The 26,639-nt window shown below is 53.3% G+C and overlaps 1 long non-coding RNA gene across 2 annotated transcripts; it reads left to right on the plus strand.

Moving 5' to 3' along the window:
• Nucleotides 1-6,622: 6,622 nt before the first annotated feature.
• Nucleotides 6,623-23,665, plus strand: LOC308642649. 2 transcript variants are annotated; one of them, XR_014020598.1, is made up of 4 exons: nt 6,623-7,168; nt 15,373-15,561; nt 22,854-23,001; nt 23,349-23,665. It is a non-coding gene; the product is annotated as an uncharacterized lncRNA (long non-coding RNA). The 2 variants fall into 2 exon arrangements; XR_014020599.1 differs by lacking the exon at nt 15,373-15,561.
• The last annotated feature ends 2,974 nt before the right edge of the window (nt 23,666-26,639 follow it).

Below are 26,639 nucleotides of genomic sequence, written 5' to 3' on the forward strand. Positions count from 1 at the left end.
TTGCTGAGGCTGTCCTCGAATTTCCATCCTCCTGCCTCAGCCTCCGTGTTGCTGGCATGAAGGTGTGCCCCACTATGCCTGTTGGTAGTTTCAGTTTTCTTGTGTTGATTTTGCTTTTGGTATCAGAGAAATCCTGACTTCATAGAATGAATTGCCAGGTGTCTTTTCTATACTTTGGAAGAATCTGTGGAGCACAGAGCCTCCTTCTCCTTCTTGATTCCTGTGAGGGTTAGATGCTGGACACCCGGGAGGCCTGGACAGGCGCCTGGCTGGGAAGGTACGGGACACCCGTGAGTGCCGCCCCTCCTCCGTCTCCCTTCAGCTCTAACTTTGTTCTCACCTTGGGCCAGGTGTTCTCAACTGGGGATGGTTTTACTCACTCGGTGAGATTCGGCCATGTCTGCAGACATTTTTGATTGTCACAAATTTGAGGATGTCACTGGTGACCAGTGGACAGAGTCCTGGATATTGCAAAACATCCCCAAATGCACAGCAATGGGTCACCTGGCCCCACACCTGAGAGCCAAAGTCTCTGGATCTGGCTGGACTTGGCCACTGCGAAAGGAACAGAAAGCACAGGTAGGCAGGAGGTCGGCGGAGAAGCCGCTAGAATGGCTGGAGTCTCCTCTAGGCCTGCCACGCCGAAGGACTCCCCCAGGAAAGAACATGTTTTAAGAACTGAGGTTAGTGCTGAGAGCGGCGCTACTCACAAAATCCCAGCTGAGGCAGGAGGATCCCAAGTTCAAAGCCAGCCTCAGAAACTTAGTGCAACCCTGTCTCAAAACGAAAAATAAAAAGGGCTGGGGATGTGGCTCAATGGTTAAGTGTCCCTGGGTTCAATCCTGGTACCAGGAAAAAAAAAATAAAAATAAAAAGACCTAAGAATGTTAAGTTGCAATATCCTGGTCTCTGTCCCCTGGTCACCAGCTACTCAGGAGGCTGAGGCAGGAGTATTTCTTGGGCCTACGGGTTTGAGACCAGTCTGGGCAATATGGCAAGACCCCATCTCCAAACCCAACCCAACCAAACTAACAAACATAAAAAAATAAGAAAAAAAAATTAAGAAATCAAACCCTAGGAAAAATATTCTGGCGCCTTTGAGTCTTGATCTCAGTACCACACATGGGTTGTGCGACTCAATATGTTTAGTGCCACTTCATAGCATAATAGATCTTGGCTGGTCTGTGGATGTGTCTCGCCTTCCTCCCCGAAGAGAGACCAGTGTGCAGGGTCCCTAGAGGGGGGGCCTAGGCAGGGGAGGGTGGGGCAGAGCATCTGATTTATTGCAGATGGGACCTACCAAAAGTCATTTTCTACGTCCCTATGTTGTCCCCCAGCCAGAAGGTAGACAGGTGTACTAGGATCCTACAGACTTGTTCGTCAAGGGAAAGAAGGGACGCAGGTTGGCTTTGGTGGCCCCCCTGGGCTGCGTACGCTGAGTACCTGGGGGTTCTGTAGAGTTCTTTGGGGTCCGAGAACATCTCAGGAGGGACATGTGGCCTTCCCAGATGAACACAGCCAAGTGCTTGTCCCACACTGAACCCATGTGACTTTATAAAGCTCAATCTCATGGGCTCGGGTGAGCCTTGGGGCTCAGATGGCGTCTCCAGGGTGGACACTGGCCTGGCCTGGATGCTCCTTGAAATGGGACTGACGTAAGATTTGGACCTGCTGGACACTCCTGCACCCCGAGGTGCTGCCGACTAGCGCGCTGGGTGAACCGGCGCCCAGTTTCCTCCCACCTCGGAGGTAGGGGCCTTGGCTCAGGTCTGGTCCCTCTGTTCCCGGCTCATAGACGAGGCCAGGAAGCTGGGACTTCCCTGGGGCTGCTGCTGCGGCTCCCAGACCAGGGAACTGCCCTCTTCACGCCTTTTCTCCCGGGGGGTCTGCGTCAGCCCATCTGAGATCCACTGGGGCTGCCGGCTCCCATCTGCTCAGGCCCTGGGTCCCCCACGGCTGCTTAGCCCTGGCTGACTGGAGGCGTGGAAGGCCCCTGGGGAGACACAGGACTCTGGCTTCATCAAAGGTGACCTTGCAGGGCTGCGTTTGTTCCTGACGATGGCTGGGCAGCTGAGCGTCACTGTGACAAATGAGTCCACCATGAGGCCACGCTGCCAGGAGCGGTTGGGGGGAGAAGGCTCCCCGGTAAAGTCCCCTCCTGGTTTCCACCCACCCGGGCAGAGGGGAGCACCACGGAGCCGCGTCCCACCCCCACCCAGATTCGAGAACCAGCAGGATCTTGCCCCCCTGGCTCCATCCCCGTCCCCCCATTTCTATTTTTCTTTCTGTTGAATTATTCCAGGTTCAGCTCATGGGACTCCCCCTCTCTGTATTTCTCTCCCTCTCACAAAGAGCCTTCGTCTCGCATCAACTCCAGCCACATCGCCCCTAAGGAAATGGATGCTGACTGATGGGAGTGTCTCGGGCCGGTCCGCAATCCCGCTCCCTGTTGATCTCAGAAGTGTCTCTTTAAACTGCAGTTGGGTTGCTGGAGTCTGGAGCCAGAAAAGCCTGGTTGCTCCTCCCCTAGGAGCTTTCCAGTCTGGGCTCCCTCTCTACACTGGATGCCGTGAACCTTGGGTTGGCGCCTCTGTTTGCCTCCTCGCACTCTCACCCACTCCTCTCCCTGATGCTTTTTTGTGAGTGGACGTTAGCATTGCGCAACGGTTTGGGTTTCGAATGTCTCCCAAAGGCCCAAGGGTTAAAGACACATGGGGACAATGGGACCTGGCCCCTTCCTCTTTCTCTTTCACCTTCCAGCCACGAGGGAGAGTTTTTGCTCCAGCAGTGTGCTCTTGCCATGATGCTGTTGCCCAAACCAACAGGGACAACTGTTCATTGATCAAAATCTCCAAAACTCTGAGTCAAAGGAAACCTTTTCTCTTTATACGTTGATTGTCTCAGGTATTTGTTATAGTAACAGAAAGCCAATGCACACACGTTAGATGTTCAGTTAGAATTAGGTTCAACTTTTCATGAGAACACTCGGTGGATGGTGCTGAGTGCAGGAAACTGCACCCAATAAGGAGGCACATGTGGTCACCTTGTCTTTCATTGAGTGATGCTAAAATGGTTTTGTGGGTTTGACCCCTTTCACGGTAAAATTCCTTACTTGGTAACTAATCTCCAAAGATGGCCGCCCTGGAAGCTGGGCTGGCTCTCTGACTTGCTTTGGACCATGAGAACATGGTGGGAGTGACTCTGTGATCTCCAAGACTGTGTCATAAGAAGCCTGTGGCTTCCCCCTTTGCCTTTTGGAACTTTACTCTGGGTGGAGTCAGCTGCATGTAAGGACCGCCGGGAGGCCTCCATGCTATGAGGAAGCTCAAGCTGCCACACGTGGATGTGACACCAGGAGAGGTGCTGAGATGCCGGCCTGGGCCCACTGTCCCTGCCATCTCAGGCGAGGCAGGAGCCTGGAGAGTGATGGTGCCACCAAGGCTATCCCTCCTGCAGGGGGGACTGCAAGCCCAGCTGCCATCTGACCCCACCTGTAAGAGAGAGCCCAGTGAGATCTGCAGGCTGAGCCCAGCCAACTCTGAACAAGGGAGAGAACACAAAATCATTGTCTGGTCACCACATTCGGGGGGGGGGGGGCTTGCTACTAACTGGACATGCATCAACTTTTCCTCTAAATGTTTCAACCATTGACTGCACCAATTATGTATCACAGGTGCGGTGGCTTCTAATCCTGCCTCCCCCCACCCCCACTTCTTCCCAGGCATCCTTTCCCTCCTGGTCACTCTGAAATATGGTCTCTGCAGGAAAGGGACACTGCGGGCTTCTTTCCTTCTCATTGATGCGCCCCCACCCCCCACCCCCGTTTAAAGCAGTGACCTGGCCCTTCTTGATCTGCATCCCGGGTCCAGATCTAGGTGAGAGAGGGAGATGGAGGCTGAGAAGACGCCGGGCGAGGTGAGCCAGGAACTCGGTTTCCTAGGAAACAGAGCAGTCACCAGGCCCTCTGAGGATCTTTGTCCCGCTAAAAGCCAGATGCTGTCACCTTCTAAGCCAGCTCGAATGATCTGGGCCAGCAGGGGAGACAAGGCTTGGGAGCCCGTGGGGTGGCGGTCCCTCCTCCCTGGGCCCCTTCCTTTCTCTCAGGCCCTGTCAGCCTCCCTTCTCCTCGAATCTCCTAGAATCACCTCGTTCTGGGAAAAGAGAGGCACACAGAATTTTCTTCCCAGGAGCTCTAAGGGACAGGGCATCTGCTGTGGTTTGGATGTGCCATCCCAGTTCATGTCGGGATCTGATCATCCCTGGGACAGTGTTAAGAGGCGGGGCCTCTGAGAGGTGATCAGGTCATAAATGGATTACTGCTGCGATCGTGGGCGTTCCTGATAAAGGTGAGGGGTCTGGACGGGTTTTCCTCTCGGTCTTGTCCGCCTTTTGCCCACCTGTCCTGTTGTGATGCAGCACCAGACGTGGCCCCTTGATCTTGGCCTTCCCAGCCTCTAGAGCCATTAGCCAAATAAGCTTCTATTGTTTATCATTTACCCAGTCTGGGGTATTGCGTTATAGTTGCAGAAAACGGACTGAGACGACATCTTTGCTTGGAGTTCTGTCCTGGGCCTCCATCTGTGACAATGTCAAGGTTGAGGTACTGGGATGGAGGGGTGGCATCTCCGAGTCCTGAAGAAGGAAATGACTGTGTGTCTAGTGATCAGAGGTGACCCTGGAGCTCCGATGTCTGCAGTGCAGGATCTTCGTGGGGGCCGTTGAGAGCCAGCAAGGAAGGAACACTTATCTGGGTGTGTATGGTACAGATTCAGAAATGGGGCCCAGCAGGCTGAAGTCACTTGTCCAAGGTCACCCAAGGCACCCCCTGCTCTCCACTTGTAGGATGGGATTCAGGCCTGTCCTGGCCACGTCTGTTCCCGCTGCGATGGACATAACCTTTTTTATTCTCGACCTCTCCAACCGTGACCCACCATTGACTCCATTGGACCCCTGGGTGGGAGGGCCAGTGGAACAGGCATTCCTGTGCTCTGCTGGGCTGGGCGGCCTTAGGTGGATTGGTCTGACATAATGCAGGCTCAGGTAGGTGCTGGTGCAGTAACGGCCCAGGTGGTGGGGTAGTGCTGGGTCTTCACGTTTCCCCTGGTGTAGGACAGGTCTCATTAGTTCTAGATGAGTGTCTGATGGAATCCTCAAAGGACTCATGTAGGAAATGCCCCTGAACACCATGTGCCCTCATCAGAAGAAATGGCGGAACACACGGGAACATGTGTACGGTGTTGCCTGAGCAAACAACCCCGCGGGGGGGGGGGGCATCTTTACCCCTGGCAATGTCTGAACCCTCTTTAGAAGGCAATGGGTCAGTGCGGTGTGGCCTGGGAGTTCTAGTCTGTGTGTGGCCTGGTTAGCATTAGGCGGGGTCTTTTCTGGTGGACAAGGGGTGGACAAGGTGGACAAGGGGTCCTGGGCCTGCCTAGTGCCCTCTTCCCTTGGAAGATCTACCTGGTTGGTCCTGCTAGTTCCCCACCTTCCCTGCTCCCTTCTCCTTTACAGGTGGACGACTGTCTTCTGGTGCCCAGAAATTTCTGACTTCACTGTTTTTCTTCTGGGGACGCACAGTCTGAGTGTGGCCGAGCAGTCCTATGGGACCACCTTTGTGTCTTAGCGTCTCTGCATGGAGCTCCTGGGGGGACTGGTGGGGAGCCTCCTGGGGCTGGCTGGTGGGGTGCCTCTGGGGGGGCTGTTGGGGAGCCTCCTGGGGGGGCTGATGGGGAGCCTCCTGGGGGGGCTGTTGGGGAGCCTCCTGGGGTGGGCAGGGTTCGGAGGGGCAGGAATATGAGGCCTCACCCCAGGCGGAGCCTCCTGGAGGCTGGAGGCTGCTCTGTCTGAAGTGTGAGCTCAGGCAAGTCACCGGCCTGTGTGAGTTCGCTTTGTCATGTGTAGAAAGGGGACAGGAATTCCTACTTAGGATGCTGACAGATCGTTTATTTTCCTGAACTTAAATTGCTGTTCAGTTAAATCCGACTCTAGGGAGGGGGCACTGATCCCAGTCATCCGGGGGCTCTCCTCCCAAGTCCACGGCCCCAGGCCCAGCTCCCAGCTTTGGGACCATTCTAGACCATTCCCTGGTCTACGTGGTCTCCATGGAGATGCCCTTTGCCGTGCAGTTTCCTGGCTCCCAAGGGGGCCGAGTCCCGCCTCTTTAGAGATGCCATGGCTGGCTGCTTCTTTGGGTTCGGTGGGTCAGGGACTTTGGGACCTCATTCCCCAGAGGCCCTAGGGACGCTGCCCGTCTCTGGCTCTGGGGACCTTTCCTTTCCTGTTGCGGAGCTTTGCCCTCTCCTCTCTCCTCCAGGACTCCAGCCGTCTCCCCACGCCTTTAGGTGTTTTTTTTTTTTTTTTTTTTAATGTTTTTTTAGTTGTTCATGGACACGGGACCTTTATTTTATTTTATTGTTACTGGTGCTGGGGATCGAACCGGGTCCCTCACGCCTGCCAGGCAAGTGCTCTCCCCCTGAGCCCCAGTCCCCCGCCCCAACTCCTTTGGGTTTTGACAGGAAGAGAGAAGCTCCAGGGAAACATCAGCCCAATCGCAGCTGTCCCCAAGGGCGCTGGCTTCCTTCCTGGACCCAGGAGGAAGCTCTTCTGACCTTCATTGGTGGCCGGGGGAGCTGTCTGGCTCCCGGTGCTCCGCGCTGGTGGCTGCACACCTCAGCTCCAAGGGAGCCAGGCTCAGGTCAGGCCTGGGGAGGGAGGTCCAGGGCCCTTTCCTGCCACTTTTGATGTGCTGTTTCCTGCACCAGACACAAGCCTCCGTCACAGCCTGCGGGACTGTAGAGCTGCCCTGGGGCCACCTCCGGCTCCCAGCCTCCCTGCCAGCAGCCTCGGAGCTGCCCTCTTCCTGCCGCAGGCTGGAGGCCCTTCCTGACCGCCTCCCCTGAACCCACCGAGGTCTGGGAACTTTCGCCTGGGATTTCATTTCGTCTCCCAGTAGGCTCAAATGACAGGGACCCTCGTGACACCCATTTCACAGGACAGAAAGCCGAGGCTCAGGTCCGGGCTCACATTGCAGGTCACATGGCTGGTTTCTGACCCTAAGTCGGGACTGACGTTCTGGTCTTGGAGCCTCAGGTCAGGACCTTTCCCAGCTGGTGGGGAACCTGACCTTGGCTGGCGGATGAAGACCTTGGATTCTACTTTGATCACAGAGGTAACAGCTAGTTAAATCGGAGGTTTTAGAAAACGGAGAAGAAGAAAAACATGAAAGTCACCGTCTCCCCATCCAGAGATGGAACGTGGGTATTCTTAGCTGGTGGCTCTAGCAAGACACATTTCCGGGCCCCACCCCCAGAGTGTCTGAGTCAGCAGGTTGGGGGAGGCTAACATTTACATTTCTCATGCATTTCTGGGGTGATGCTGCTGCTGCTGCTGCTGGTTTGAGGACCCCACTTTGGGACCACTGCTTAGGTCAGGGTCCTCAGCCCCCGCACTGCTGAGGTTGGGGCCAGGGGAGAGTCTGGTGTGGGGCTGTCCCGTGCCACAGAGGGTGTTCAACAGCACCCCTGATCTGCTGGGTGTCCACGGCTCGCTCCTCCTCAGATGCAACAACCAAAAATGTCTCCAGACGTTTCCAAATGTCCCTCGGGGGAGAGGACTGTCTCCAGAAAGTTCCCCTGCTCTTCTTGTCTTCTATGTCCCTTGACATTCTCACAGAGAGGACCCCCCCCTCGCCATTCATGCACCTATTTCCGTTTCCTCAAGAAGAATGTCAATCCACGCAGGTTTCTAACTTGCTCTTTCCCACCTGACAGCACATAGCCAATTAACTGGGCAATTAGCTCTGCTGGCAGCAAAAAGAAGCAGGCTTCCTGCACAGATGATGCGGGAAGCGTGTCTCAGTGCCCACCGCGTGGCTCTGGGCCGGGTGCGGGTGGCGGAGGCGGCCTGTCAAAGCCATGGGCCTCAGCGCAGGTGCGGGAACTCCCACTTGGGCGCCAGTGGCCTGTCTTATGAAGCTGTCTGTCTCCCCAAAGCTGCAGGCTCAGCTTGTCAGGAAAATGAGAAGTGTGGCAGGGTGCTCAGGAACAGGGGGTGGGTCTTGGCCTCCTGCTCCAAGGGACCCAGAGATGGACCGGGGGACCCAGGGCTTGTGCAGACTGGGGAGTGAAGTTCCTGTCTGTCCCCCTTTGCCTGCGATGGCACCAGGCACGGCTCTTGGCACCAAGCTGAGCCGAAGGCCTGTGGACTGGTCACTGGGACTTGTAATGAGATGTGGGATTTTGCTGCCCCTGATGTCCCCTGAGGTCCTCCTGGCTGCCAGGCTCAGGGCTCATTTCTCCCAGAGCAGCCAAGAGCCATGGCTACTCACCCTCCAGGTGGGACCTGCTCTTAGGGTCACATGGGCCCTGGGATTGTTGCTGGAAGCCGTAGGACACTGGCTGGGCAGGGCCATTGGGAAGGGAGCTCCAGGAGGGTGCAGGGGCCCCACGCCCCTCCATGGCTGCCTTCCCATGGCTCCTCCTCCCATTCCTGCCGGGCAGTGGCCAAAGGGTCTGTGGCATTGACGGGCTCAGGGCTGGGCCCTGATTGGTCTCAACATCCAGGTCTTCCCCCTTCATTCCCTGGGGATTTTTCCAGCATGGAGAAGGTGCTCCTCGAGGTTTGCTGGAGCGGGCTCCAGAGTCCCCTGTGTGCATCTTTCTCCAGCTGAGCATGTGGGAGCCTGGAACCAGCCACCAGGCTGACTGGCAGCTGGTGTGGGATATCAGGGAATCTACACCACAGGGATGGGCAGATGCTGCACATCAGGGCTTTTCTCCCGCCAGGGTGCTGGCTCTCCAGAGCACCACTGTCTCCTCCCACTAACCACGACTGGGAGCCTGACAGTCCAGCTGCTGCAGGCCACCCTGTGACCATAGAGGGCTGAGAGGCGGATGAAGTCAATGTCTTGCAAGACAGAGCAGGGAGATAGAAATAGCGGGGCTTTTGGTGACATTGATTACGGCGCACCTCTGGGCTTTTTGATTGCATTTTTCCATTTTTTGAGAGTATCCTAAATGATACAACTTGGCAACCAGTGTGGGATATCAGAGGCCAATACAAAAGTGGGTGGGACCTTCCATTCTCCTGCTACTGTGGAGCAATGGGGGCTTGTATTTGTCCACATGGATCTCTCCCTCCTCTGAATGGCTATTGTGCTCCTCATGTGGTGCTGACACATTCTTGAGAGGTAGGATGTATCAGTCAGCTATTGCCCAATGGTGCTGTGTAACAAATTATCTCACAACTCAGTGACTTAGAAGAATAATGATATATTCTATGATTTTGTGGCTTGGTTGGGGCTCAGTTGATCCAGGCAGGGCTGCAGGCTGCAGTGGGCTTGGGCTGCTTTGTCTTTCACTGCAAGTCTGTGGCAGGGGCAGCTCAGCTCCATGTGTCTCTCACCCTCCTTGGACAAGTGGGTGAATTGAGACCCATTTCTCTTACAGCAATGATAGAGACACCAGTGAGTGAGGGGGAGGCGTGAGGCTTCTTGGGACTCAGTAAGTAGCCATTGGCTGGGTACCATGGGCCAAAGCCAATCCCATGGGCAACTTCAGAGTCAAGAGCAGGAAGTGACCCTTCACCTGCAAGGAGGCAGTAGCAAGGGAGTGGATGCAGCAAGGGATGGAGAACTGGCTGATGCACATCCCCTGTTGACTGGCACAGTCTGTTCTGGGCCAGTGCCTCTCTGCAGTGGCTGGCTCACAGGGCAGGACCTTTCTTAATGATCCTGGCACTCTGCAGAAAGCTGACACTGGTCAGGGGTCCAAGCAGCCCTAGTATAGTGTATTAGCCAGGGTTAGGGCTGGCGTTTCCGTGTAGAGGGGTGGGGAGAGGAGAGGACACATTAAGGCAGTGCAGTGCATGCAGTAGGTGCCTACTCAGTGCTCAATAAAGGAACTTATATTGTGTCTTCTGTCCAAGATTGTGGGAAGGAAATTTTCCCTGGCAAGGAGAAGCCTGGGGGTGGAGGCCTGGGGGCTTTGACACCCCATCTTTTAGGGAAGTGCTGGTTACCCAAGAGACTGCAGGTCCTGTCCAAAAGAGCTGGTAACAAAATGGGTCTATCAGTGGCCTCAAAATGTATTTCTTCAGTTTTCTTTCTCCTAGAGCAAGTTCATCCGTTTTTAGCATTTGTTTCCATTTTGTTTTAGATACATCTATTTTAAAAAGATATTTTTTAGTTGTTAATGGACCTTTTATGTATTTATTAATTTATATGTGTTGCTGAGACTCGAACCCAGTGCCTCCCACATGCTAGGCAAACGCTCCACCACTGAGCCACAACCCCAGCCCTAGAAACATCTATTTTTAATAAATAGTAAGGATGAAAACTTTTACTCGGGGCTGGGGTTGTGGCTCAAGCAGTAGCGCACTCGCCTGGCCTGCGTGCAGCCCGGGTTCGATCCTCAGCACCACATACCAACAAAGATGTTGTGTGTCCGCTGAAAACTAAAAAATAAATATTAAAATTCTCTCTCTCTCTCTCTCTCTCTCAAAAAAAAAAAAGATTAAAAAAAAAAAAGAAAACTTTTACTGGGGTAGCAAAGATCCAGGATAGTATGCAAATCACACTAATCCACAGTGGGCAGCTTGGATGAACACTTGGGCCAACGCAACCCACACCTGGGCCAAGACAGGGCACCTTGTGTCCCCACGGAGGCCCTTGGGAACTTGTATTCTTTTTTTTTTTTTTTTAGAACTGATATACATTTTTAAATAACTTCATTTTACTTATTTATTTTATGTGGTGTTGAGGATCGAACCCAGTGCCTCACGTGTGCTAGGTGGGCACTGTACCCCTGAGCCACCACCCCAGCCCCTATTCTTACTCCTATTGTCACTGTTGGTTCTTAGACGTCATGTGCATTAAATCCCATCACATGCGCTCTTTCAGGTCTGGAGTTTGTTCTCCTGTGTGTCTGTGAGCTTCATCCATATCTCGTGTGTAACAGTCATTTTGATTTTATTCCTTGACTCTGTGGTGCTGTGGGACAATTTCTTGGTTCTATAGTCATCCATTACATGAGAAGACCATCATTTATCTGCTCTACTGTTGATGGACATGGGGTTGTTTCTAGTTTGGGGCTATATTGAATAGTGCTGCCATGAATGTTCTCAAGTGTGTTTTTCTGGTGGAGATACACATTCGTTTTGCTTGGGTATTTACCTAGGAGTGGAATGACTGGATCGTAGGGTGGATATTATTTAGCTCTAATGGCTAGAGGGGGCCAAATGGCTTTCCAGAGTCATTACATATGATGGGATTCTCTCTCTCTCCCCTCTGCCCTTCCTCTCTTTCTTTTTTCCCCTTCTCTCTCACTCAATTGAAACTTCAAAAATAATAGGGGAATTCACATTTTTTGGGGGGTGTACTGGGGATTGAACTCAGTGGCACTAGACTGGCATATCCCCAGGCCCTATTTTGGTTTTATTTAGAGACATGGTCTTGCTGAGTTGCTTAGTGCCTCACTTGTGCCGTCTGTGGTGCTGGGGATTGAACCCAGGGTTGTGCATGCAAGGCCAGCACTCTACCCACTAAGCTATATCCCCAGCCCCTGAGGCTGGCTTTGAACTGGCGATCCTCCTGCTTCAGCCTCCTGAGCCTCTGGGATTACAGGCATGGGCCACCACTCCCAGCAGCTCATTCCCATTTATTGTGACAAATGATGTATTTGTTTTTCTCCTTTCCATCTTATTTACGTTTACTTTGTATTGATTACGGTTCATTTGCAAGTAACAGAACCCAGGTTTAATCAGAGAGAAATTTATACAAGAAGTTCAGTGCCTACAAAATTGTCAGAGAAGCTGGGGGAGCAGGTTTGGGCTGAGCTTTTGGGAGTGACTGTCCAAGCCACCCCACGGAGCTGACCCAAAAGGGAGCCACTATTTCTAGCACAACCAGGAAGTGGAGGACTCAGCTGCCACCTACCCCAGCTACTGGCCCAGGGCCACACCATCCCTGCTAGACACAGGGGTCAGTGTAGCTGCCCTGGCCAGGGGCTCCAGGACTGCATGTCCCAGTCATGGTTTGACCAGTGAAGGATGCTGAACGTTGGCCTCTGAACCTTATTGAAGCCTTTGATTCTCTCTTGCCATATCCAAGTTAAATATTAAAAAGTATTCCACCCCCAGGTCTTACTTTCTGCTTCACCTCCCCAAGAAGAGAAGTCCAGACACTTTGACTTCCCCTTTGTTGCTGGGGTGCCCCTCCCCGACAACCCCTGAGGCTCGCAGATGTAGTCAGAGCTGTTAGTTTCAGTCTCTGGATCTGATGGTAGAGTCTGAAGAATCCCTCCTAATTACACCGCATTCCTCGTGCGCGGTATTCTCCATTACAATGCAGCTGTAAATGAGCTTTGTCACCGCTGTAACTTCTCCTCTTCGCTGTCTTCTGTTCTTCGGAGACTTCTGTTCCAATTTGATCTTCAACTTGCAAGAGCGTTTTCTGGTCTGTTTCCCTCAGTTCCTCTTCTCGCTCCGCTGCCTTCTCTCCAGTCTGCAAATTGGTTTCCTCCCTTCTCACTTCCAGGGATGCAAATGAGAAGCTGCCCATATTGTGGCAGGGAGCTTTCTGGAAGCTCCCACGGCTTGGTCTTCCTCCTGGAGGACCACTGGGCAGGGCAGGCGGCCGGAGGCTGGCAGTGTCCGAGTCTCAACTCCCCCGGCCGAGCCCTCTCAGGCCCGGATCCACATCTCTCTGCTACTCTAGTATTTCTTAAATGACCGCTTCTCCTTTAGGAAAGCGACTGCCCAGAGTGCAGGGCCCTAGGATGGGTCCCCAGCCCTTTATCTTTTCAGGGGACCTTCCCTCCTTCCTGGTGTTTTGCTCTTCACTCTGAGCCCACTCTTCCCTGTGACCTTCCAGAATGCAGCCTTCCTTCTCAGAGTGTCTTTCCTTTTTCTCATGGGCTCGATGGAATTTTGAATTCTGGAAATTTGGTCTCTGTGTTTGAGTTTTTGCAAGTCTTCTTTTTGTGTGTCGCAGGTGTCCCCTGCAGGGGACAGGCCCTGTGTCATACAGGCCTCTTCCCTTCACCCTGAAAGCAGAGGTGGCCCTGGTCCCCCTGGGCTGCTGCTCTTCTTTGTCTTCCCGGAGGAAGTCGGTGTCAGATTGCTTCCGCCTGCAGGGGACAGAAGACAAAGGCTAATGGCAGCCCACCTGGCCAGACTGGGACCCTCAGGAGGGTCTCAGGAGGGCAATTTGTACTCCCAGGTTTAACAGGAAGCAGAAAAACAGCAGAAATGCCATCCAGACTCCAGAGAGGGTCTGACCCCCAGTACCCATCAGATGTGGCCACTTTGCTTGGTGGTCAAAGGAGCAACGAAAAGTAATTTTGCTAACAGAACATAACCCAATCGAGGAGTGTGTCCTCTGTGTGGGACGAATAGACCAGAGGGGCTTTCTGGCAAGGCCGTGCCCAGTGGTCACTAAATTTGGCTCATTTTCTTTCCGGCACATAGCTGGACTACATTTCCCAGCTTCCCCTGCAGCTGGTGGGCCTCCTGACCATGTGACCTGATTTGTCCAATCAGGTGAGAGTAGAAAATCAATGCCTTTTACCTGACTCTCCTGTGTCTGGTAATCTGGGGTACCGTGTGAGGATGGCAGAGCTCCGTGATGGAAGGGAGGCACTGTCTGCAAGAGAAATAATATGTTGGACTCCCAAGAAAAAGAGATAAAGTTGTATTAGGCTATAGAGATTTGGGCATGTTTGTTACAGCAGCTAGCCTATGCTAACACAGAAGTCCTTCCCAGGAATTGCCTGGTTGTCCTGTTCACAGCTCATTTATTTAATTGCACGGTTTCCCCTGAGTACTTTGCAGGTAGGAATGATATCCAGAAATTGTCAGCATTCTGCTAGCAAGGAAGAAGGCAGGAGTTGAGCTGGGGTGGGCGACCACCAGCAGCTATTCTATTAGTGGGAAAGTTTATATATTTATTGGCTAATTCCACCTGCTCCCTTGGTTGCTTTTGTGTTCTTGGTTATCGGTCATGTTTTTCATCTTTTGTTTAATGACTTATAAGGTCTTCTAATGTGTTGGGGATTGTAAAGTACAGCTGCCGTTATTGTCGTCTACCCAGCACCTGAATCCCCTTCCTGTTTGAGGCATAGTGGAAAATGTTAGGAGGTGGCTTTCCCAGCCTCCCTTGCAGCAAGGGTGCAGGCCCTCAAATGAGGTACGCCAATGAGCAGAGCCAGCGGGGACTGGCAGCCCTTCTGGAAAGCACGGAAGCCACAGTAGGCAATGGAGGCGCGGGTGGGGTCTTTTCTGGACCAGATGAGGCACAGTTGCTGTCGCTGTCTGGGAGATCTACAGGGGTTCTGCAGCCCTTCCTGAAAGCTGGCTGGTACTCGATATCAATCTCTTTTCTGCTTAACCCATTATGTTCCATCATCCTACATATAGGACACCTTTAAAAGCCTATAGGACACCTGTAAAATTTCTCAATTTAAGTTTTTATAGGTATCCTACATATAGGACAGTAGGTGGGGGGTTAAATCCACTAAGGTCAGTTTCTGTTCTCTTGCTTGCAGTACAAAGTCTACTGTTAACTTTTTGTGTCATCTGTTACAAATCAGTTTTTCTTTCAACCTCTCTTTCTATATATAGCAACTTTCCTACAGAGAAGTTTTAGATTCTCATGTGGCCAAATAGATCAACTGTTCTGTTATATCTGACGTTCGGGTCATGTTCAGAAAGGCCTTCTATAATCCAGGATTATAAGAATGTACTGCTGTATATTAAATTAAACATTTTAAAGTTATTACTTGATTTAAATATTTATACTTAAATATCCTATTTATACATATACAATCATCCCTGTCTATCTGTGGGGGAGTGATGGAGGGTATCTGCAGGAGGAGGGGTACAGAGACCCAAATCCACAGCTTTTTAAGTCCGTTATATAAAATGTCACGGTATTTGCACAAAAATTAGCACATTCTCTTGTATAGTTAAAAAGCAGCTCTAGGCTTGGTGTAGTGGCACATGCCTGTAATCCCAGTGGCTCAAGAGGCTGAGGTGGGAGGATTGCGAGTTCAAAGCCAGCCTCAGCAAAAGCGAGGCCCTAAGCAACTCAGTGAGACCCTGTCTCTAAATAAAATACAAATTAGGGCTGGGGATGTGGCTCTAGGATTGAGTGCCCCTGCATTCCATCCCTGGTGCCCCCCTACCAAATCAGCTCTAGGTTCCTAATAATGCCTAGTATAATGTAAATAGTTGTTATACTGTTGTGAGAAAAAGTCTGATTATGTTCAAGTCAGATGCACCTGGGACAACAGGTTGCACCACAGCGTCCAGCTTAATGTCAGCTCTTTACAGAAGATGCCTGCTGATCCCTGCTCTCCATCCAACCACCAATTACAGGAAATACAGGGGACAGAGGAGCACGTCCAACAATATCAAGGGGATGCAGCCAGCAAAATCCAGACTGCAGGAAAGTAGGGAGCAGACCAGCTGTCTCCTTGACACATAATCTGCAACAACCAAGAAAAAAAACCGAGGGGAACTACACACAACAAAAGAGCTGGCAGTGACAGGTGACAGAAGTAGATGGTAAGAAAATAAAACCTCCTTTTCTCTGGTAACCAGTAAAGAGGTGCCTGAAACTCCAAACCAGCAACGAACAGTGTAAACCATTTCATTTAAAAATGAAAAAAAAATAAAAATAAAAAAAGAGGGAACATCTATTAAAAAGGTCATAGTGGCAGTGTTTGGATTTTTAAACTGCGTACAGTCCGCCCTCTGTGTCCACGGGTTCTGCACCCAGGCATTCTACCAACCACAGATCAAAAATGTTCAGAAAAGCTGGGCGTGGCCATGCGGCAGTCATCCCAGCTACTCAGGAAGCTGAGGCAGGAGGATGGCAAGTCTGAGGCCAGCTGGGCAACTTAGTGAAACCTGGTGTCAAAATAAAACATTAAAAGGGCTGAGATTGTAGCTCAGTGCAGAGCTCCCCTGGATTCCATCTCAGTACTGAACAAAGGAAAAAAAAGTTCAAAAGTATATTGCCTTGCGCGGTGGCCCCTGAGCTGCATCCTGCTGTGTTGGAATGGCTCTTCAGGAGCAATGCTGTGCTCTTCCATTTGGAGGCACTTCATGCCCAGTCTTTCTTGATTGCATTTTAACTTAAAAAGGCACAAAAGAGGTCAAAATCGAAAGAGCCGTTCACTCCTGGTCCCACCACATTTTGGGGAAGTGTGTGAACTGGGAAGTGAGAACCAGCTGGGTGCAGCTTCCTGCAGACGTGTTCTGGGAATATGCTGTAAGAGCTGGCGCCCACTAACCCCCCTCACAGCCTGAAGGTCAGAGGGTGGGTCGCTGGCCCCCCCGGCCCCTAGGGAGGCAGGCACACCTCCTTCCCTCTCTGAAATTTTCCTTACCCCTTTTCTTGGAGTAACGTAGACACCAGACTCAAATGGATTTTCAGTGACTGTTTCTTAGAAGGTACAGGAACTTGCCCCTAAGAGTCAGGACGGTGGAGAGATGGGACATCATGCATCCCCAGTGACCCCACCGGCCTCTCACGGCGGGCAGAGGCAGGCTTGGGAGAGACCCCAGGCGGCTCCCTGGAGCACCCCGGCCTCTCCGCCTTCCCAGTTCTCCTTTCATGTCCTTTGCTGCCCTGTACCTTGATTGTACCGTGCCCAGTCCTCGCTTGTCATGCATCCTGCAGGACCAGCTGTCAGGCCCTCTAGACCCTTCCAGCGGCTTGCCCGGCGCCCGCTAGATGGCGTTGTCCGCGCTCTGTTCCTCCCTCCTGGCTGGGGCGGGGCCGGAGCTGTACTGCGCGGGGCGGAGCCGACCGAGGGCCACCGCGCTGGGCCCAGGAGGGCGTGGGAGCCGAGATCAGACGCGTCTTGTGCGCCTCAGACTCCACTGCCTGCTGTTTGACCGAGTCTTTAAGGAAGCGGGTGCCCCCAGCCCCACATCCCCACGAGGAGGCTTGTAAACCGGGTCATCAGGACCAGGCACGGGGCTCCTAGACGACCACCCACCTCTACCCTATCAGGGACGCCAGAGGTGGCACTGGGATTTGCAGGATTCTCTTCAGGGGGAGGTGGAGGTGTCTGCGGTGCCCCCACCCTTTTGATGTCAAGATAATGGAGAGGCATCTACCGAGCTGCTCCGAGAGCTTGATTTTTGTCTCTGTAGCTTGGGGGACGCGCTGGATGGTGACTGACACGCACCAGAGACAGTGGAATGGTGATTGATTAGTGGATCAGCCCGAGGTAGCAGAGGAGACGGCTGTGGTTCGGGACAGACGTGCCTTGTCTGGCAGCTGTTGTCACCGTCCTCACCACATCCCCCTTGCTGGCATCCTGTCCCCCCCTCTGGAGAATTGCCTGAAGGTGACAGAGCTGCAATGTCTTGCTAATTTGGGGGGACAACCCATAGCCCATGCTACAAAAGGTTTCCTCCTCACCTCCAGACAGGTGAATCTAGGGTATGTTGAGGCCCCAGAGCTTCTGTGGGTCTAGCCAGGGCTGCACTTACCCTGAGACCACCTCCTTACTGTCTCTGTCCATTTTCTGTTGCTAATAATTCAGTTCCCCAGACTTGGCAAGCCATAGAGAAAAGGGTTTTTTTTTGGCTCATGGTTCTGGTCCAAGGTCAAGGGGCCTCATCTGATGATGGCCTTTTTGCTGGCAAAGTCCTGAAGTGGACAGAGCATCACATAGCAAGACCTGGGGAGTGTTGGAGAGCTAAAAGCCAAACTGGCTTTTATAGCAGATTCACTCTTGAGATAACCCATTAACCCATGAGTCCATTAATCACACGAAGGGATTAATTCTCACCTCTTAAGGGTCCCACCTCTTAATAGTTCATAATGGGGATTAAATTTCAGCATGAGTTCTGGAAGGGGCAAGCCATGTATCAATCATAGTATTTCCTGAACCCTCTCCTTTCCCTGCCCTGGTCCGTGGCCCCTCCCTTGTCAGGACCACACCCCCTCTAGTAAGTCCTTATTGCTTCCTGACCACCTGAGGGGGGAGCACAGAGCAGTCCCAGGAAGCTGACCCAAGGCTGAGATTCTGAGTTGCTGGCTGGCGGCTGGTGATGAGGAACCTATTGCTGGCAGTTCCTGGCATGAGATGGCAGAGCAGCTGCTTGGACCTGCCCCTCTGGAGACAGGGTTGAGGTGGACAGGGGTTCCGTGGCTCATGCGACATCCCTGTGTTTGAGTGCTGTTGGGGAAACCAGTTATAAAGGCAGCAGAATGGGAAGGTCGTTGCTGAACACCACTGTTGCTTTGAAGGGAGAAAATGACAAGTTCAAGGTCACAGATCAGCAACTTAAAGCAACATCAGGATTCCTTGGCAGCTTTTAAGGAAGTCCTTCTTTTCTGTAGCCAGGGGGCAGATGATTGAAGACTACGTGTAGGACTTGCCTGTACAAGACACAGCATTTCAGCAAAGATTGAATTCCCAGCCTTGGGAAGTGTACTGGATTAGTGGGTTTTCTGTTACCATAATGAAATACCTGAAGCATGTTAACTTTCTCTATTAGGAAAAGAGTTCCGGTTGGCTGGGGAGAGAGCTCAGTGGTAAAGTACTTGCTAGCATGCACGTGGCCCTGGGTTCAATCCCCATCACACATTAAACAACAACAACAACAACAACAACAACAAAGAGTTCTGGAGGCTGAGAGTCCAAAGATCATGGCGTGGGCTCTGGTAGGCGCCCCCTTGGCCGGGTCACCTCCTGGTGGAAGGCAGTGGCAGGATCATGCATGGGAGCAACTGATCACATCCCGCACGGAGGCCAGCGAGCTGGGTGGGCTCAGGCTATTAGAACCCTTCTTGAAAATTACCAAGGAGCAGCCTGGGTGGAAGAGTTCCTGCCTGGTGTGAATGAGGCCCTGGGTTTGATTCCCAGCATTCCAAAAGATAAATAAAATAAATAAAAATAAAAATGAATCCCTTCTGAAGGCATGTCCCAGTGACTTAAGGACTTCCCACTAGACCCCACCTCTAAACAGTCCCACCACCTCTCTCGTCACCACTCTGGGGACCATTCAGGTGCCCCAGTGGAATGGATGGTCTCTCGCCCTGACACAGGAAACTAGGGGGGAGGATTAAACCATAGTCAATTAGTAGCATCTCCCCCCACCCCAGAATCAGGGTCTAGATGGGGAAGGGCTAGATGGGGGAGGGTGGGACCCTTGAGACCTGAGATAGAGGTATCTGGAAAGATGCTTTTGGGGACCTTGAACCCCCAGACTCTAGCCACTGGTTTGCAGGGGTGATCCTCTCCCCTCTGTTGAGAGAGCCCCTCCCCCATCTTGCTTAAAGACTGCAAAGCTTTAAATAAGCAAGGTGCCTTTTAAGACAAGGCTTCCCCTCTTAGAATCTGTCCCTTTCTCCCCTCTTGGCTGCCAGACTCAAAGCCAGGACCCCCTCTCAGCAGGACCTGACCAGGGATGTACTTTGTGCTAAGGGATGAGAGGAGCCCAGTGTCAAAGGAGCTGCAGGGCGGGCCAGCAGGGGCTGGTGGGGACCCGGAGTCTATTCCCAGGCATGCAGCCGAAGGTTTCGGATCCAGGGAGGCTGATACGGAGCTGCATGTGGAGAATTTGTCAGGGTGGAAAGACTCAGATTTGACACCTGAAAATACCCCAGGGAGATGGTTCCGCTACATTGCTGGAGGGTTCTTGGAAGCTTGGAAAAAGTGCCAGTGTGCTGTCTATGAAGTGGACAGGTCAGCAAGGCTGGGGGAAGGTACTCAGGGTCTCAGAGAAGTAGGTTAGCCAGGGTGCATCTTTGCTTATAGGTAGGCCTCCACTCCCAGGAACTGAGGCCTTTCCGCATGAGGGCTGAACTCTGGGGGACCCTTCAGCGTGGTTCAGGAGCCCAGGGTGGCTGTCTTGGGTGGGCAGGGCCTGGCAGAGGGAGGATGGGGAGGGTGGGATCCTTGACACCCCACCGTGCTATAGAACTGAGCTCTCTCATAGCCAGGGTATGACAGGTGCCATGGCTTGTTCCCTCCAGACTCACGCTGAAATCTCATCCCCGTCATGAGCTGTTAGGAAGTGCGACCCTTAAGAGGTGAGCAGAGCTCTGCCCTCACGAGTGGATTAATCCCTTCATGTGGGTTAATGGGTTACCTCCAGGGTGGGTCGGCTGGGGCTGGGGATGTAGCTCAGTGGCCGAGTGCGTGGCCAGCGTGAGTGAGCTCTGGGTTTGATCCCTGGTCCAGAAAAATCAGAAACAAAACAGGAGTGGGCACCACGGCACACACCTGTAATCTCTGACTGGGAGGCTGAGGCCAGCCTCAGCAGCTTAGTGAGAGTCTGTCTTAGAATTAAAAAAAAAAAAAAAAAAAAAAAAGAAGAAGCCTGGGATGCAGCTCAGGGGCAAAGCTCCTGGGTTCAATCCCCAAACTCCTCCTCCCCCGAAAGTGGTTCTGCTCTCAGCCAGTTGGTTAGGTGCCTCTTACACTGCATCTCCCTGTTTCTCGCCATGTGATGCCCTCCGCTGCCTTGGGACTTACCAGAAGGCCATCCCCAGCTGTGGCCCCTTTACCCCTGGACCATGACCCTAAGCCACAACAGACCTCTTTTCTCTGAGGCTGACCCAGCTGCGGATCTGTGTCATCAGCAACCAAAAACAGACGGAGACTGTTTTTGGAGTGGAGTGCTCTGGAGTGGACAGTGAGCTGGGGACTGCAGGCAGGGGTCACCACATGTACAGCCCCATGGCCGTGGCTGACAGGACGTGGCAGCTCCCAGGCCAAGGTCATGGACAGTGGTCAGGAATGGATAGCAGGAAGCCAACGTCAGCTGCCCCAACGGAATGGATGATCTCTCGCCTGGTTTCCAAACTGGAGCCTGACCTCAACCTCAGCACCCGCCCGCTGAACAAGGGCTGGTCCTTCCTGAGAGGGACCACATGGGTTTCCTGGGGCGCCACGCAAAGGGCCACAGGTGGGGTGGCCTACGCAGGAATTCACTGCCTCACGGCCCTGGAGGCCAGACGTCCAAAATTAAGGTGTCCCCAGGGTGGCTCCTGAGGACAGTGAGGAAGATCGGATCCAGGCTCCCGCGCAGCTGCTGGAACTTGCCTGGGATCTGTGGTGACCCTTGATCCCTGGAGGCATCGCCTTGACCTCCGCCTTCATCTTCTCCCACGTTCACCCTGTGAGCTTGCCCAAATGTCCTCTTTGTATCAGGGCACAGTCGGGTTGGACTAGAGCCCACCCTCAGGACCTCATTGCAGCTCTATCATCTCCAAAGACCGTAGTCCCAAAGAAGGTGGCATTCACAGGTACAGGGGGAGGGGGGAGGTTCTCAACAACTTCTGGGGACACACAATTCAACCCAGAACAGGGAGCCTCGGCTACTGGTTCTCGTCACCCACAGCAGCAAAAGGTGTGTGTGGGTTCAGGTCCCCGGGAAAGTGGGCAGGTGGAGTCAGGAGGGATTTGTAGGGGTTACACCTGGGAAAGATAAAGGGGAGAAGGATCAGGAGGGGGGTGGCGAAGATTCCAGGCCTGAAGCGGGTCTGCCCTCTGCAAAAGGAGAGTGGGAAGGAAGGAGGGTGGGTAGGAAACGCCTTCCCGGGGCGCGGCTTCGGGAGTCTTGGGCAGCCTGGCAGGCGGGGGGTAGGGGGCTCTAGAGCAAAGACGGTCCACCAGAGGAGTCCCACGCTGGGAAGGAAATGTGGCCGTCCCTGCTGTGTGTGGTCACTGGAGCTGCTCAGGAGGTCCAGCCTTGGCTCAACACTGGCCCACCCTGGAGGCTGTCCACCCACTGCCCCTTGGCAGGCGCTCTCTGGAAGGGGGAGCTGAGTGGCAGGTCTCCAAAGCTGCCACATGGCTTCACCCAGATCTTTTGAGGCCCTTGGTGACAGAGGCCACATTGACACCGATACCCAGGCCCCGGGGCCATTCTGTTACAGTGGAATGAGGATGTATGGGGACCGGATCATCAATGGAGTCCTGGCCTAGATCTGCCCTCCAATAGGACTGTTGTGTCCAGGGCCTTGCTGGCTGTCCTTCTACCAGTTCCTGAGGACGCAGGCGGAACCAGGTGCTTGGCACTCAGTAGGACTTTGTGTCAGTTCCTTGACATGCGCGCAGTCAGAGCGAAGGCCAGTGGAAGACCCTGAAACTGTCATCTTGCCTCCATCCTCCTCCCCGCTGTCCTGACTCCACTAAGAGGGTCAGTCAAACTCAGTGTTGATAAAGACAAGGAAACTGTGGCGTTTGCTGGTGAATGGATGGAACTGGAGACCATTGTGCTAAGTGAAATAAGCCAGTCCCAAACCCAAAGGCTGAGTGTTCTCTCTGATGTGTGGGTGCTGACGCCCAAAAAGGGGGGGAGCAGAAGTCCACTGGATGAGATGAAGGGCATGAAGGAAGGGAGAGGGGACGGGAGTGGGAAAGACAGTAGAAGGAGTCGGACATCACTTTCCTGGGCTCGTAGATGAGTCCACCACCAGGGACACACTCCACATCATGTCCACCACAGAACGGGAGCCCTACTCCGTGTGTGTAGAGTGTGTCCGAATACAGCCTGCTGTCATGTCATCTAAAAAGAAAACCCGTGTTGAATTTCTGGAGCAGTGACAGTCTAGTGTCACCTGCAGAGACTTGGGGATGCCGGGGTCAAGTCCTTTACCATCGCTGTACTGACCTCACTGGTCTGACTCCTGCGGAAGCCATGTGGGTCATGGCAGATGACAGGGGACACCGCGAACTCAACCAAGGAGCCCCAGGTGTGGCTTCTGGGAAGGGGAGGGTGTCCGGGCCAGAGCTGGTTAGCCTCTCTGCTGGCCCTTGGCCTGGCCACATGCAATTCCTGGCCTTCCCTCGGGGCTGGGCTGATTTTGTTGCTTTCTAAAGCAGAATAATCCAAAGTACAATCCAGCCCATCGGGTCAGTCCAGTTCCCCGCACTGGCCGGCTCTGGCCGCAGCCTCGCAGTACAGACCCCTGGAGCAGGAAGGAGCAGGCACATGGGAGCTTCCGGAGACCCTGTGGCCCAGAAGGGGGAGGTAAGGGAAAGGCTCAGCAGCTGCCCACTGGGGTTTTCTTGAAGGGTCCAGTGGCCTGGCACATCCGACCCTCCCCTCCAGCATAAGGGTGGGCCGCACCCCTCCTCCCTTCTCCCACAGCGACAGGGGGGTGTGGCCCACCACTTCTGAGGGGCGGGTGTCTTTGGGGGAGCAGTAGCGCTCTCTGCACCTGGGACCCGCTTTGGCCCACTCACTGGGCAGGACAGAAGGCCGCTCGTGTGGAGCCGCAGTCACGTAAGTGACAGCTTGGGACACGTGACCGGCCAGGCCCGATGGTGCTGGGGGTTCCTGTAGCTGAAAGGTCACCATGTGGTGTCTTTGGCAAGCGCCAACAGGAAAGCCACCAGGCAGAGTCCGAGGGTGCTGGAGCAAGGCCATGCCATCTGCAGCAGAGGACTCCTGACCGGCCCAGGGGACACCGAGTGGCCAAGTGGCCACAACTTCACATCATGAACCGATAAGCTACCCACCAAATCACAGGACCGGGCTCTCGTCACAAGACGGAACCAGCACATCAGGGACGGCCCCAGAGGTCCAGGGCGCGAGCCAGAGGCCTGAACAGATAAGGGCCACTGTCACGCGGGGGCCTCTCCTCAGCTCCCCCCACCGTGGGGTTTCCCTGTGACCAGCTGACAGCGTTGGTGCCTCCCTCCGGTCGCCTTGGTAAGCTGCTGGGAGCTGAAATGAATTTGCTGGGGCATCGTGGGGGGTCCTAAAAGCCGTGGGCGGAGCTTTGGGTGGGACACCAGCCATCTGCTCTGTGAGGAGAGAGAACTGACCTGAGTCAGGATACACAGTGCTCGCGGCTCTGTCCGTCCGTCAGTCCAGAAAGGGCACGACTGGGGGCTTGGGAACAAGGAGGCCCGGGAAGGGCACTGGCCCATCGGGAGGACCCGAGCCTGACATCTCTGCATCTCGTGTCCACACCAGAGAGCGTCCAGGACAGAAGAGACATCACACAACCAGGTGGACGAGATGACCTGGGCAGCGGGTTCAGGGTGGAACAGGGTGGCACTCACTGGGCAGAGAGGGCGGCTTCTCATGGGCCCAGGAGCTGCTTCTGCCCACCGAGGCCGACATAGTTACTGCCACCTCCGAAAGCCCGACCTGTGTGCAGCCGGGAACCTCCCTGACCTTCCCTGGCAATGCCCAGCCCCGAGTTGACCGCCAGCCCTCGCTAGTGAGTGGATGGCCCACAGCCCTTCCTTCCAGGACGGCGACCCAGCAGACCCGCGGGACATCTGAGAGGACATCACCTCTGGCCCCGGGGATCCTGGGGAGGGAGGAGTGGCTGTGGACAAGGACCGTGGAATCCCCGGTCCAACTGCAGACTTGCCCTGTGGGGACAGGCCCCTCCACCTGCCGCTGTCCCTGGGAGACACTGCTCTGGAAGCCAAGCAGTCGCATGGTGCCACGCCCCATGCCCACCCCTCCAGCCACACCCACCACCTCAGGCCACCCAGTTAATCCCATCAGGGCATGGATTCAGGGTGGGCTCCAGCCTCTCACTACCCAGTCACTCCTCCTCTGAACCCTCCTGCCTCGTCTCACAGGTGAGCTTTGGGGGACACCTCACATCCAAACCGTGACAGGAGCAGCTCCACTCGCAGTTTCTGAGGACCATGTGGGGAAGCCTGCCTCCTGTCCCCACACCTTTAGTCTTTGGGGTGCCTCCCAAGTGGACCTGGCTTCCATTGGAACACAGGAAGAGTCCCCCTGGACGTAAAGCTACGGTTGGCCATTCAGGCCATTTTTAGATGTACAGCTCAGTGGCTGAAATCATTCACATTGTTGTGCAGCCATCACCACTGACCATCTCCAGAACTCTTCCACCTTCCCACACTGAGACTCTGTCCCCCTAGAACACTGTTACCAGTCACCTTCCCCCAACCTGACAACCACTGTTCTACTTTCTGTTTCTCTGGATCTGACTGCTCTCGGAATCCTGGTAAGTAGAATCATAGGATATTGGTCCTTCGGTGACTGGCTTACTCCACATCTTCAAGGTTCACCTCTGTTGGAGCACGTGTCAGAATTTCCTTTTTTTCAGGGCCTAATAATATTCCGCCACCTGCACATACCACATCCAGTCCTGGGCTGAATACGACGACTTTACTTATTTAAAATTTTTTTCTGAGACACATTTATGTTTCCTTTTCAATTCTTCTAGTTACTGACAATGCAGAAAACACACCGGGTGACTATATACTCACGCTGTTATTTTTGTAGGGCACGTTTTTAAAAGTGAGATGGCTGGGTCACAGGATATAAGCATTTCAATGTTTAAGATATTCCAGATTCTTCTTCTGAAAGGTCATACTGACTCCTGTTTGCAGTGAAGGGGTTTGAGTGTGGGTGCGTTTCTCTCCACACCAAGCTTCCACCTTCTAAAATTCTGCTGAGCTGGGGGTAAAATATGATAATGGCACTGTTTTCATCTGCATTTTCTCCGGCGTTATCGAGGCACAGCCCATGTCTGTGTGTCTTGGTCATGTATATTTTTTATTTTTGTGGGGTTCTTATTTTGATCTTTTGTCCATTTCCCAGGCTTGTCTTATTCTTTCTAGGATGTTCCCACATTTCCCCACCTTTTTTGATTGGTGCATTCTAGTCGCACATAATGAGGGCTCTGTGGCTGCACATTGGAACACGCCCAGCACGCAGCAGTGCAGCTTGGCCGGAACCACCCCACCCCCAAGATGCATCTCTCTGATGTTCATGAGGTCCTTTCTTTTCCTTTCTCCTCTCCAGCTTCTGCATGTGAGAGAAAACATGCCACCCTTGACCTTCGAGTTTGACTGATTTCACTTAATGAAATGGTCTTCAGCTCCATCCGTTTTCCGGATGTTGATGTTGGTGGACCTTTATTTTATTCATTTATTTCTATTCGGTGCTGAGAATCGACCCAGGGCCTCACACAGGCTAGGCCAGCGCTCTGCCCCTGAGCCCCAGCTCCAGCATTTCTTGTCATTTGTGTCCTTGATGGCTGTCATTCTGAACGACACGGGATGAAATCTCAGGTGGTTCTGATTTGCTAATGAGGTTGAACCTTCTTTTTTGGATATTTGTTGGCCATTTGTTCTTCCTTTGGGAGGCGTTTCGATCATTTGCTCTCTGCTCATCTTTGAGCTCTTTATGTGTTCTAGGTACTAATCCCCTGCAGAAGAGTAGCTCGCAGGGATTCCCTCCCCTTCTGCGGCCTCTCTTCCCATTCCTAATGGTTTCCTTCGTTGTGCAGAAGCTCTTTGATTCAACGCCCTCCGATTACTGACTCTTGGCGTTATTTCCGTGCGCTCCCCGCCCTCCATCACGGTCCCTGACTCCATCCAGGGTCTTTTCCTAATCTGCCATTTGCTTCCTCACTTTGCGCGTCTTCAGTTGAGCAGAGAAATCGCACCTAGCAGCAGTCGCGGTGACCCATCTGTCGCTTATGATGTGCCTTTCACATCTCATTTAAGACGCTCTTTCCCACACCTATCACCAATGGTTGGGTCTCTTATATTTCCTGCTTATACACGTTTCAAAGTTTTGCTTTACATTTGGGGACGTCTGTGTATTTTTATTCTGGTGTGTTATCTTAGGTTTGGTTTTCCCAGGGACAGGTCCTGAGACAAGGA

The sequence above is a fragment of the Spermophilus citellus genome, assembly GCF_964194105.1.
Source record: "Spermophilus citellus genome assembly, chromosome: 2".
Taxonomy (NCBI): domain Eukaryota; kingdom Metazoa; phylum Chordata; class Mammalia; order Rodentia; family Sciuridae; genus Spermophilus; species Spermophilus citellus.